Raw genomic sequence first — 13,547 nt, 5'->3', positions numbered from 1 at the left:
AAGGTTGACATGAGTTTTTGAAGTTTTTTTTTTTCATTTATTGAATATTTTCATATTCATTGTCATGTGTCGACATGGACACCAATGAAGTGCCACACTTATGTCAACATTTACATGTGTTGACCTTTCTGTGGTGATTTTTTCTTGTGGCGATTCGCGTCACCTCCCCCCACCCCCCCCGCAACCCCCACTCCCGCGATTCACGGCACACACACACACACCTCCCCTGCGATTCTCGGCACCCCACCCCGTGACCCCCCTCCCGTGATTCACGGCACACCCCCCGCGACCCCCCCTCCCATGATTCGCCGCAACCACTGACCCCTTAACCCCCCCTCCCGTGATTCGCGGCACCCAAACCCTCGACCCCCCCTCACGCAATTCGCGGCACCTCCCCGCGATTTGCGGCAGCTCCAGAATTAAATTGCACATGGAAAACACTGACATGGCTATGGTCGACAATGAAAAAGGTTGACATGAGTTTTTGAAGTTTTTTTTTTCATTTTTTCATATTCATTCTCATGTGTCGACATGGACACCAATGAAGTGCCACACTTATGTCAACATTTACATGTGTTGACCTTTCTGTGATTTTTTCTTGTGGCGATTCGCGTCACACCCCCCCCCCCACAACCCCCACTCCCGCGATTCACAGCACACACACACACCCCCCGCGATTCTCGGCACCCCACCCCGTGACCCCCCCTCCCGTGATTCACGGCACACCCCCCGCGACCCCCCCTCCCATGATTCGCCGCAACCCCCGCCCCCGTAACCCCCCTCCCGCGATTTGCGGCAACCCACCCCGCGACCCCCCTCCCGCGATTCTCTGCAATCCCTCCCCTCCCGCGATTCGCAGCATCCACCCCCCCACAACCCCCCCTCCTGCAATTCGCGGCACCCCCGCGACCCCCCCTCCTGCAATTCGCGGCACCCCCCGCGACCCCCCCTCCTGCGATTCGCGGACACCTAAGTTGCAATACAGGGCATCTTTCATACAATTCTAACCATATTTCTCATATACAAAGGTTCACAAATTAAGGGGGCGCAGCCCCTTACGACGGTGTGAAGAGCGCCCGTAGGGCGCGATGAATCACCTAGTATATATATATATATATACATACCTCCCAGCATGCACCTCTCCAGGAGGACACAATGCTCTGCTCCTGCACTTCCCTGTTATTACTGTATGACTGCCATCACCTGTACAGGATCTCAGCAGCAGTACACTATATATATATATATATATATATATATATATATATACCTCCCAGCATGCCCCTCTCCAGGAGGACACTATATATATATATATATATACATACCTCCCAGCATGCACCTCTCCAGGAGGACATAATGCTCTGCTCCTGCACTTCCCTCTTATTACTGTATGACTGCCGTCACCTGTAAAGGATCTCAGCAGCAGTACACTAATGTATATACATACCTCCCAGCATGCACCTCTCCAGGAGGACACAATGCTCTGCTCCTGCACTTCCCTCTTATTACTGTATGACTGCCGTCACCTGTATAGGATCTCAGCAGCAGTACACTATATATATATATATATACATACCTCCCAGCATGCCCCTCTCCAGGAGGACACAATGCTCTGCTCCTGCACCACCCTCTTATTACTGTATGACTGCCATCACCTGTATAGGATCTCAGCAGCAGTACACTATATATATATATATATATATATATATACATATCTCCCAGCATGCACCTCTCCAGGAGGACACAATGCTCTGCTCCTGCACCTCCCTCTTATTACTGTATGACTGCCATCACCTGTATAGGATCTCAGCAGCAGTACACTATATATATATATATATATATATATATACATACCTCCCAGCATGCACCTCTCCAGGAGGTGACTGCCGTCACCTGTATAGGATCTCAGCAGCAGTACACTAATCTCTTATATATTTAGCCAGATTCCGTCACTCACAATCAGTGTAGCTAACGGTGGGCGGGCTTCCACGGGCAATTGACAGGCCCGTTCACCGTTAGCCACACTGCAAAACCTGGCCACTTCCGTTCTACACCCCCCCCACCCCTTGCCCTCCGTCCTACACAGCAGCTCCCACACTATCCGCCCCCTCCTCGGCCGCCACTCCCCATGACCGCCCAAAGTCCGCCCCACGGCTACACACCGCGCCCCCCCAACGCATCCCTTCCAGCACACAACCTCCCAACACTCCCCATGCCCACCCATCCACGACCAAACCCTGCCCCACGCCTACACACGGCGACCCCCGCCTCTCTATCCGGACACCCTCACCACCCCTTGATGCCCAACCTCTACGCCCTGTCCAAGGGTCAACCCCCCACACCCACATGGATCATCAGCCTCTGCCTTGCGCAAACACCCTTTTGTATGCAGCAGTGGCGTCCCCCATCACCCCCGCTCCGCCTCCCAAAAGAAATATAAATTTGACCTTGCCTGAGCGCAGCAGCTTCCGGCAGCACTGAGCAGCAGACAGGTCCAGTAACCTAGCGGCGTGTCCGTGAGCTTCTGCCGGGTGTCAGCCCCGCCTCCCGTCACCAGCCACTTTTGAGGGTTCCCCGGGGAGAAGCATCCCCACGGCACCTTCCCCCAACACTGCATCCAAAGTGCACAAATATCTGTGCCACCGGCCACCTCCGCAGCAGCTAATCTGCTACCACCTGCAGAAAAGCGCCTCCATGCAGCCGCTGCGCAGGGCCTGCTGAGGCCACTACAGCAGCCTAGATCTAAGCAGGACTGATTGAGGCCCTGGGGGCTGAACCCAGAAACATGCGCCACCGTACCAGGAGAATGGAGAAGGTACCTTTACCTGATTCTCTCTCTCCTTCTCTCTCTCTCTCTCCTTCTCTCTCTCTCTCTCCTACTCTCTCTCTCTCCTTCTCTCCCCTCCTCAGGCCCCACTGTCACCCATCTCTCTTTGCCTGACCCCCCTCTCTCTCTGCCTAACCCCACTTGCACTCATCTCTTTGGCTGGACCCCCCCTCTCTCTCTGCCTAACCCCCCTCCCACCCAATCCCTCTCTTCCAGGCCCCACTGTTACCCATCTCTCTCTGCCTGACCTCACTGTCACCCATCTCTTTGCCTGACCTCTCTCTCTCTCTCTGTCTGACACCACTATCACCCATCTCTCTTTGCATGAACCCCCTCTCTCTTTATGTAGTCCCCCCTCTCTCTCTGCCTAACCCACCCAATCCCCCTCTGCCAGGCCACTCTGTAACACATCTCTCTTTACCGGACCCCCCTTCTCTGCCTAACCCCCCTCTCACCGCATCCCTCGCTCTGCCTGACCCCATTCTCACTCTCTCACGCATAACCCCCCTTCTCTCTACAAGACCTCCCCTCTCTCTTTGTACCTGACCCCTCTCTCTCTTACCCTTAAATCCTCTCTCACCCCCTTCTCTCTATTCCTGACACTCTCTCGCTCTCCCCTATAATTTCCTCACTTTCCCTTATCCCCTGACATTCTTTCTTTCTCACTGACACCCTTCTTTCTCTCTTCTCCATGATTCTCGCTCTTGCTTGCTACCCCTTTTTATCATTCTCTCTAGCTATCTATCTATGGGGGGCACCAGCTATTAGCTTGCCTCCGGGCGACATGGACAAACTTACGCCACTGCACCAGAGCACACAACCGCCAGCTCACCAGGGGGACATGAGAGGCCACGGGGAGCTGGCCAGTGCCGCCAGTTTCCTTACTTTGTCAGCAGAGTGGAGCACCAGAGCACGCAGCCGCCAGCTCACCAGGGGGACATGAGAGGCCACGGGAAGCTGGCCAGTGCTGCCAGTTTCCTTACTCTAAATTTAAAGGAAAGGGGGAAGGGGAAGATGGACCAGTGCACAGGTTTGTATCATAGTCAATAAATATGGATAGATAAATGTTAAAGTCAACAATAAGTTTATATTATGAGAACAGGAGGTTCCCTTGTTAATCGCGGGTGTGGAGGTGCGCCCTAGAGAGAAAGAATTTGTAGAAAGAAAAAAGGAACGACTCTCTTTTGTTGGGGCACTCTTTAGTTTTGTGATTACGTATCGTAATCAATTGAAAACTTCAGTCTGAATTTAGAGTGGTCTGAGGTGAAATGTGGGTGGGATATTTTGTACTAGCTCAAAAAAGGGGAGGAGGGGGGGGGGAAGGTGTTTTACCACTGGTTCTGGCGGCTCTATAGTGAGGGCCTGCCTGTAAGGGTAAATTCTTGAAGGGGGCTGTGTCAGTCAAGTGGGAGAATGCTAGTTGCACATCGAAATAAGGGGTGGAGTGTTCCACCTCTAGGTGAGTTATTAGAATCTAAAAATTAACTTTTATTAAGTATTGGATAAAATAGGTACTAGACAGACGTTTACAGATGTTTGACACACAAACACATAAACATATAGACATGTATTGGGTCACACTTGAGTATCTGTGCCCCAAGGGCACTATGTCCTCTTGTACTACCTCCACTGAGGTTTGTTGTATACAGATTCCCAAGTGGGGTCAGTAGGCCCTGTCCCTTGACATAAATGGCTATCCCACTGTTTCAAAAGTCCCTGTTTTAGGGAGGGGGTTTAGTTATTTAGGGGTCAGGGGTTACACTGTTAGGGCTTGGATGTTCCTGCGACGGGCAGGCTAGATCCTGGGGTTATATATATGCTTAGAGGCTTGGTAGGTAGCTGGTACTAAACAGGGTTCACACTTTCTAACTGGTTATACAATATATACCGTTAGGGGATTGGTGTATTTGTATATCACACACAGATTCTTATTCCCCACAAAATCGTATACACTATGGTTAAATTATTGCTTTCTCTGGCCAGAGATGTACCATCTGGTAAGCCTCAGGTCAAGTGACGTGGTATATACAGATAATGATAAGAGACGAGAAAGAAAGTGCTAATTTCCTCAGAAAAGGGTCAAAATACAAGCATAAACATATATCCTGTATCACAGTGTTTCCTCTCTCAGGCAAGGAGATTGTCAGCACGGTTAGCCTTTCTAGTAAGGTTAATTGTAATGTATACAACTTACGAAAGTGTGTTTTATAAAACAACCTAATCAATTCACACCTCCCAGAAAGGGATCACAATACAGACGTGATCTTATGTCCTGTACAGGTTGAGTATCCCCTATCCGAAATGCTCGGGACCACGAGCATTCCGGATAGGGGAATATTCCGGTTTTTGGAATAAATTGTTTTAGCCATACTTACCTGTCCCCTGGTGGTGTCCGGTGGTCCCTCGGCGTCCACGCAGTCCCCGGGCGTCCACAGCAGGCCTCCGGCATCTTCTCCGGATCTCCAGCGGTCCCAGGAATGCATTGCGCGAGTGTGCGCGCGCACCGGTGACGTCACCGGCGCGCGCACTCGCGCAATGCATTCCTGGGACCGCTGGAGACCCTGGAGAAGATGTCGGAGGACTGCTGTGGACGCCCTGGGACTTGGTAAGTATGAAAAGAGGGTTAGGGGGGTACAAAAAATAAAAAAAATTGAATGATTACAAAAACCACGGTTTTTGGAATAATTCGGATAAGAGATATACGGATACGGGATACTCAACCTGTACCACAATGTTTCCTTTCCTGAGCAGAGAAGTTCTCAGCAAGATTGACCTTTCTAGAAAGGTTGATTACATTGTATGCAATTTACAACAGTGTGTTTGTCAAACCAATAAACCAATTCAAACCTCAAACATCATCATGACATCTATACAAAGTTTTTAATTCCTTAATAGGGAGACATGTCAATAGGTCATGATTATCATTACTGTACAAGAGGACACAGGGGCGCTGGAACGTTTTTAGGTTGGGGGGGGGGCAAGATATAATCTCATTTTGGCGCCCCCTAAATTGCTATATGTTACCCCCGGGCACTATACACACTGGCAGCGGCATATACACGTGGGCATTATACACAGGGCAGCGGCATATATGCATGGGCATTATTCACAGGGCAGCGGCATATATGCGTGGGCATTATACACAAGGCAGCGGCATTTACGCATGGGCATTAAACACAGGGCAGCGGCATATACACGTGGGCATTATACACTGGGCAGCGGCATATACATGTGGCCAGAGACACCAGGACTGACATTAATCCAGGGGTTGTCATTTACTCGTAAAAAGTGGAAAAAGTGGCAGTGTCACCCCCAAACAGATTTATGTGATTATCTCTGATTATGATAATCAGACATAATCACATAAACCTGTTTGGGTGTGAATCCAGGGGTAAATGACAACCCCTGGATCTGTCAGTCACTGGGGAAGGGAGGGTGAGAGGAGCAGCATTTACCTTTAAGTTTTAGTTGTGGCAGCACAGCGTGATGGCTGCTGCTGCGGCTGTTGTAGGATGCTCCCGCGGCTCCCGCCCATGCACTGATCCACGCGACCAGTCTCCCTCCCTACGGCCCGCATCACGCCCGCCAATCACTGTGGACGCATCACATCCACAGCCACTGTGATTGGCGGGTGCTGGTTCTCAAAATCTCCCCGCAGCAGTCATCCATGTGGGCGGATGGCTGCGAATAGGAATCGGATTCTTGCTGAGGCGCTAAAGCAGCTGTGCGGGCGGGCGGCTGCGATTAATCAGTAATATAGGCGGACGGGTGGGAGGCTGGATCAAGCTTAATCAGCCCACCGCCCGCCCGCCTATATTACTGATTAATCAGCCGCCCGCCCGCACAGCTGCTTTAGCGCCTCAGTAATTTTTTTTGGGGGGGGGGCAAGCTGCCCCCTCGCCCCCCCTGTTCCGGCGCCACTGAGAGGACACACCATACAGGCTTATTTTAGCCCAATTAACCGTAATCCCTTGGAAGGGTGAATATTTTATTGATAGAATAAGTATATCCTCACAGTCTCGTGCAATAAAATATCGGCTGCAGTTACCTTCCTGTTATAAGGAAATACGGTAGAACACCACAGAAAGAGAGAAAGAGAGATTATAGGAGGAGAGTATGGATGTAAAGATTGATACTGACTTTCCTACTATTCTATAATTGCACCTCTATCATATGTGTGTTCTAATTGTACATGCAACCGCTGCCAGATGAGCAGATATGCAGTCTGTCTCACAGAATCATGAGAGAAAATTCACTCGGTATTTACATTCCATATGTAAGGTTGTCTAAACAGGCAATTTTCATTCAAGGGTAAAGGTAGCAGTATAAACTGACTCTTTCTCCCGCAAGGAGACAGGGATGGGACTGAAATGAAGGGAGGCAAGGTAGGGTGGGAAGGAAGTAACAGTTAGAGTCCTGGTATGCCAAATAGGCATGGGTAGTCCCACCGACTTTATATACCCGTAACAGAAGGGAGAGTCTGGTTCGAGGCTGGAAAGTCTCCTTTCCCCTCAGGCAGGTTGTCTGCTCCAACTGTCAGCTGCCACTTGGTGAGAGTGGGCTTTTATGGGTATTGTGGGGGATATACCCAACCTTGTAGGGGACCAGGTCAGAGGTGGAAAATGAAAATGCTCTATGTGATCCTCTGTAGCAAGCGGCTGCTGCCCAGCTTTATATACCTGTTAGCCCGGGGCAGAATAAATGTATATTTATGGGAGAGGTCACCCTTCTCTCATAGTACTTTCAACACCCCGTGCTGGTTACCGTCAATTTGTCGACGGACCTTAAAGGTATGGCGGGTGAGCGAGCTTGAATTGGCGCAAAGGAGGGATATTTAGCAAAAGCAATAAAGTAGGGATGCTGCTGTCTGGGTGAGCATCCAGATTCCCCTGTTTAGACTTGGTCCAGTGCAGGGTAGGTCCTGGGTGTTGTGCCCAGATGAGTGCTCCCTGAGCGATAGGTTTATGTCTAAGACAAGGTGTACAGCCAGTGCTGGGATAGGTGTGCTGCTGTCCTCCACATCTATGTTAGAATACAGTGGTGGAGGATGAGCGGCACCTATCAGAGATCCAGCTAGTGAGGCAGATAGATAGTGGGTTACGAAATGGGCATGGAGGGTGGGGGGGGGGGGGGGTTTGGAGAAGAAGGGGGGAGAAAAGGAAGCTGGGTAACGCGGGGCAGGAGAGGTAACGGTGGGATGCGGGAGAAAGAGTTACCTGTCTGTGTACAGCGTACACTTGTTCGGCACCTGGACAGTCTTGTGTAGATAATTGGTGCTGCTTCTGGAGGCGCCCTATGACGGCACCTGTGTGGTCACTTGTATATTGCAGCTGAGAGTGTGCACCGAACAGTGTGCAGTCCTATAGGTCTTATTCTGCAGGCTGATAGGGGTCGGTTACAGCGCTGCTCTCTATGTAGCCGGAAAGTGCCTGGGAGATCCCGTGGACCCGGCTTCTGCATGTGTCTGCCCAAAGCTGCACGGCACTGTGGCGGTCTTTTGCAGACTAGTGGGGCTGCTGCGGGAGGCGTTCAATGTCGGAGCTGCTCCCTAAAATCTCCAAGCGGCATCTGAGGAGTCACGTAGATGCGGCTGCTGCGGGAGGCGCTTGGTAACAGCGTCACTCCCTCTATCACCAACGATCGTTTCACCTTTTGGGCTTCGTCAGGGTGTGTGTAAGGGGGCTTGTCAGCCTCCTATTTAGCCTGTGGCTGCTGTCATTTGATTGGATATGCAAACAACTCTCAATTGAATGCTGTGGCTGTCAGAAGACCTGGTAATATGTTTCACTGTTTAGGGCTCCGTGCCAGTATTCCATTACTTGGTGTTCAGGTGGTCGGAGATATTATGAGACCTCACATTCCTTAATGGTAGTAGGTTGTCATGGGGATCAACGTATTGTTTAAACAGGGGGCACTGGTCGGAAATGGGAAAGGACTCGATGTGCAATTAGCATTCTCCCACTTGACTGACACAGCCCCCTTCAAGAATTTACCCTTACAGGCAGGCCCTCACTATAGAGCCGCCGGAACCAGTGGTAAAAAACCTTCCCCCCCCCCCCCTCCTCCCCTTTTTTTGAGCTAGTACAAAATATCCCACCCACATTTCACCTCAGACCACTCTAAATTCAGACTAAAGTTTTCAATTGATTACGATACGTAATCACAAAACTAAAGAGTGCCCCAACAAAAGAGAGAGTCGTTCCTTTTTTTCTTTCTACAGTTTCCTTACTCTGTCAGCAGAGTGGAGCACCAGAGCACACAGCCGCCAGCTCACCAGGTGTCCCACTGTGCTAGGCAGCGGCAGGGGGACATCAGAGGCCATGGGGAGCTGACAGTGAAGATTGTATGGGTCATCAGAGCAGAGCACACCACAGGTTTGTGGTCAGCGCACCAGGGGTACCTCTGAACATGCACCCAGCCTTCCCCCACCCACACCACCACCGCCCCCACACTTCACACACCCAAAGCATCCATGCCACTGCCCGGACGTAACCAGTCCACCCACGTACCTAACCAACACACCCACAGGATCCCCCCACCTGACACAAGCCCACCCAAACACCCTTTCCACCCTCCCAACACCACCCTCACCCACCCACACCACTACCACATGCAACCACCCGTGCATCAACTTGCACAAACACAGCAACTGCACCTCCCACACCCCCAGTGTACCCATACCCACCATTCCACCACCAATAGTACACCAACCTTTACCACATCCACAGCACACCAAACCCCTTCCCTAAGCCACACCAAAATCCCCCACCCACCCCTCCAACACCTCCGACACCCACAACCCCTACCACCACTCTTCCACCTACAGCACTCTCGCCCCAGCACCTCACACACCTACACCACCCACATGCAACACCCCCCACACACCTTCAACTACACCACCTGCTAAACAACCACACCAGCCCAAACCATATTTCCTGCAATAAAGGTGTTCACATGTTAAAGGGCGGAGCCCCTTACGACGGTGTGAAGAGCGCAATAAATCTCCTAGTATATATATATATATATATATATATATATATATATATATATATATATATATATACATACACATACACATACCTCCCAGCATGCCCTCTCCAGCAGGACACAATGATCTGTTCCTGCACTTCCCTCTTATTACTGTAATAGGCGATTCATCGTGAATGAAAGATGGCCTGTATTGCAACTTGAGTTATAGGTGAAATGTGTTAAATAGAGAGCATATGATGTGGAAGGGGGTGTGTATTGTTTTGTTTAATTAAAAAGTGGTTACAGCGTAAGATGTACATTGATAGTGTGGATTGTACAGTGACTTTTATGGGTGGGGGGGGGGGGGGGGCTGTGTGTGCATGTTGTTTAGGTGTGTGTGTGTGCAATAGTATAGTAGGGTGTTTTTGAGTCAGCGGCTCCCCACTGGCTGAGGTCACGACACAGGAAAACAGGAGGCTGGGTAGTGATAGGGGTGCGTGGGCATAAGGAGGACTAAAGAGGAGGGTGGGGGACACTGTGCAGCTTCTGCCAGTGGGTGAGGGTCCAGCGTGGCAGCACATGAGTACAGGACGGTGCCCCTGAGTCAGTGTCTCCTCCTACTGGGTGGGAGTTAGGGTGCATGAGAGCAGGAGGCTGGGCTATGAGGCATGATAGGGGTATGTGGGCAACACAGCGTCAACGACCTCCCAGTGGTGGAAGTTCTGGTTCAGGAGACCAGGAAGCTGGGTAGTGATAGGGGTGTGTGGGCATACGGGGGACTAAAGAGGAGGGTGGGGGACACTGTGCATCTTCTGCCAGTGGGTGAGGGTCCAGCGTGGCAGCACAGGAGTACAGGATGGTGCCCCTGAGTCAGTGTCTCCTCCTACTGGGTGGAAGTTAGGGTGCATGAGAGCAGGAGGCTGGGTGGTAAAGCATGATAGGGGAATGTGGGCAACACAAGGTGAGCGGGTCCCCACTGGCGGAAGTTACGGGGCAGGAGAACAGGAGGCAGGGCAGTGGTAGAGGTATGTGGGCATGAGGGGTAGTAAAGGTTTTTGCCTGTTGCAGAGTAGGGATGGGCATTGGTGCAGACGCCATCGATGGTTGGCATTGATGGCGATTTTGCACCCTGCCATCGATAGTAGTAAAATATTACTTGGATAACCATCGATTGTTTTAGCTATTGGTGGTCATCCATTATATCTGACTGAATAGGCCGTGGTACAATCAGAACTCAGTGGCGGGACTGTTTTTTGGTGTGGGCAGGCAGAGCTATGCTCTATGTCCCAGCACCATAAAAAATGTGAAGCATGATCGGTTCTCCTTTGCCATCGATGTAGGGAAACCATCTGGTCCTCCCACCTTGATTGCAAAAGTATTCAACATCGGCCATAAACCATCGATGACTTGAAATCATTAATGGTCGATGGGCATCCCTAGAACTGGAGGAGGGTGGGGGACAGTATGCAGCTCCCGGCAGTGGGTGAGCGTCTCCTCCCACTGGGAGGGAGTAAGGGTATGTGGTCAAGACATTGATAAAAGTTGTGGCGCTGGTGCAGAGGACCGTGGGGACACTTCTGGCAGTGGGGGAACCTGCAGTGCGGCAGCTAGGGATGGATTTTTCACCTACAGGCCGGCACCTGCTTGTGGCAGTACAGGATCCCCCATTCTCACGGGGGTATGTGAAATGCGGGAGCGGGGTCGCGGGGGTCCGCTGGCGGGTGGAAATGCCGGAAGGGGGTCAGGGGGGTCAGGGGGGTGCGAATAGCAGGAGGGGGGTCGCAGGGGGTGCCGCGAATAGCGGGGGTGGGGGGGTGTCATCTGAAGTGGACTGTGGCATGGCAACAGCTCCTCCTTCATTTTCTCTGAAACAGCTGAGATTTCCTAAACGACCCGCTGGCAGGGATGCAGGGCAAACTGGAGCGAGTTTGGACATCTGGTCCGGACTGAAGGACCTGCCAAGGATTGCTGACATGTCTACTGTCGCTGCATTGGATGCTGTCACCATTGAGAAGGATTACTTTGGTGACAGCATCCTAGAAGACATGTCTGGCAGGAAAAAAAAGGCAGTTTGGAGGCCCCTGGACAAACTGGCTCTATATGACCTGAGTTCCCCCCCTCCAGTGTGTACTCTGAAAGAGTCTTTAGTGCAGCGGGGTAACCTGGTCAGAGAGTGGTGAAGGAGGTTGCTTACGCAAAATATGGAGAAGATGATGTTCATCAAAATTAATTATCAATTCTTCAATGAAGACCAGTAATTGCTTCTAGAGACTACAGGGGGACCTGTGATTGTGGAATCCAGCGGGATGAATTGATAATCTTTGAGGATGAGTAAGTGCACTCTGAAGGGGGTGAGGAATCAGAGGAGGATGGTGACGACATCTTGTCTCTATAGAGCCAGTTTGTACAGGGAGAGATTAATTACTATTTTTGTCTGGGGTCCCAAACAAACCAATCATTTCAGCCACAGTAATTTGGTAGGCCCTGTCACTGAAATGATTGGTTTGTTAAAGTGTGCATGTCCTATTTCCGCAACATAACGGTGGGTGGGAGGACCCAAGAACAATCCCATCTTGCACCTCTTTTTTTCTCTGCCAGCTCATTTTGTGGGGGTCCAAACGAACCAATCATTTTTGCCACAGATTTTTGGTAGGCCCTGTCGCTGAAATGATTGGTCTGTTAAAGTGTGCATGTCCTATTTTCGCAACATAAGGGTGGGTGGGAGGACCCAAGGACAATTTTATCTTGCACCTCTATTTTTTCTTTACCAACTTGTTTTGTGGGGGTCCAAATGAACCAATCATTTTAGCCACAGTAGTTTGATAGGCCCTGCCACTTAAATGATTGGTTTGTTAAAGTGTGCATGTCCTATTTCCTCAACATAAGGGTGGGTGGGAGGGTTCAAGAGCAATTCCATTTTGCACCTCATTTCAGCCACAGTAGTTTGGTAGACATGTCCTACAGATGTAGCCCCTGCCGGGGCTCACCTGACCCTCCCCGCTGGTGAGTGCCGGCGGACAGGGTCTACACTGAACTGGGAAATGCATGCGTCTCACACGCACGCGCGTCCCAGTCTCTCGGTAGGGATGCTGCGTGTCCTGCCCGTCTCCGCTTCAGGGAGATGGGGAGGGTTAGGTGGGCGATCGGGGTGGCGAGGGGTACCTTCAGCAAAAGCGGGGGAGACGGCGGGGACTGGAGGCAGGCTCCGTTGCCAGGGGGTGCGTGAGTGTCTTGTGCGCACGCGCCCCCTGGCGGGAATGGCGTGATGGCGGGGCTGGCATTAGAAACGCCAGCCCTGCAAAGATGGGACAAGCCCCATCTGTATTTTCGCAACATAAGGGTAGGTGGGAGGACCCAAGGACAATTCCATCTTGCACCTCTTTTTTTTTCCATGCCAGCTTGTTTTGTGGGGGTCCAAAAGAACCAGTCATTTCAGATACAGTTTTGTAGGCCCTGTCGCTGAAATGATTGGTTTGTTAAAAGTGTGCATGTCCTATTTCCTCTACATAATGGTGGGTGGGAGGGTTCCAAGGACAGTTCCATCTTTCACCTCTTTTTTTTCCTTTGCATTATGTGCTCTTTGGGGCCTAGTTTTTGAACTGCCATCCTGTCTGCCACTGCAGTTCCACTCCTAGAAGGGCCTTGTGTTTGCGCCGCCAACTTTTGACGCTTATCATAGTCATCCAGCTACCTCGGTGCAACCTTTTGGCCTAAAAACAATATTGTGAGGTGGGAGGTGTTGAGAATAGACTGG

The sequence above is a fragment of the Crinia signifera genome, chromosome 7 (genome assembly GCF_055691185.1).
Source record: "Crinia signifera chromosome 7, ASM5569118v1, whole genome shotgun sequence".
In the NCBI taxonomy this organism is placed as follows: domain Eukaryota; kingdom Metazoa; phylum Chordata; class Amphibia; order Anura; family Myobatrachidae; genus Crinia; species Crinia signifera.
The sequence above is the reverse complement of the archived record's forward strand: the minus strand, read 5'-3'. Positions refer to the sequence as shown.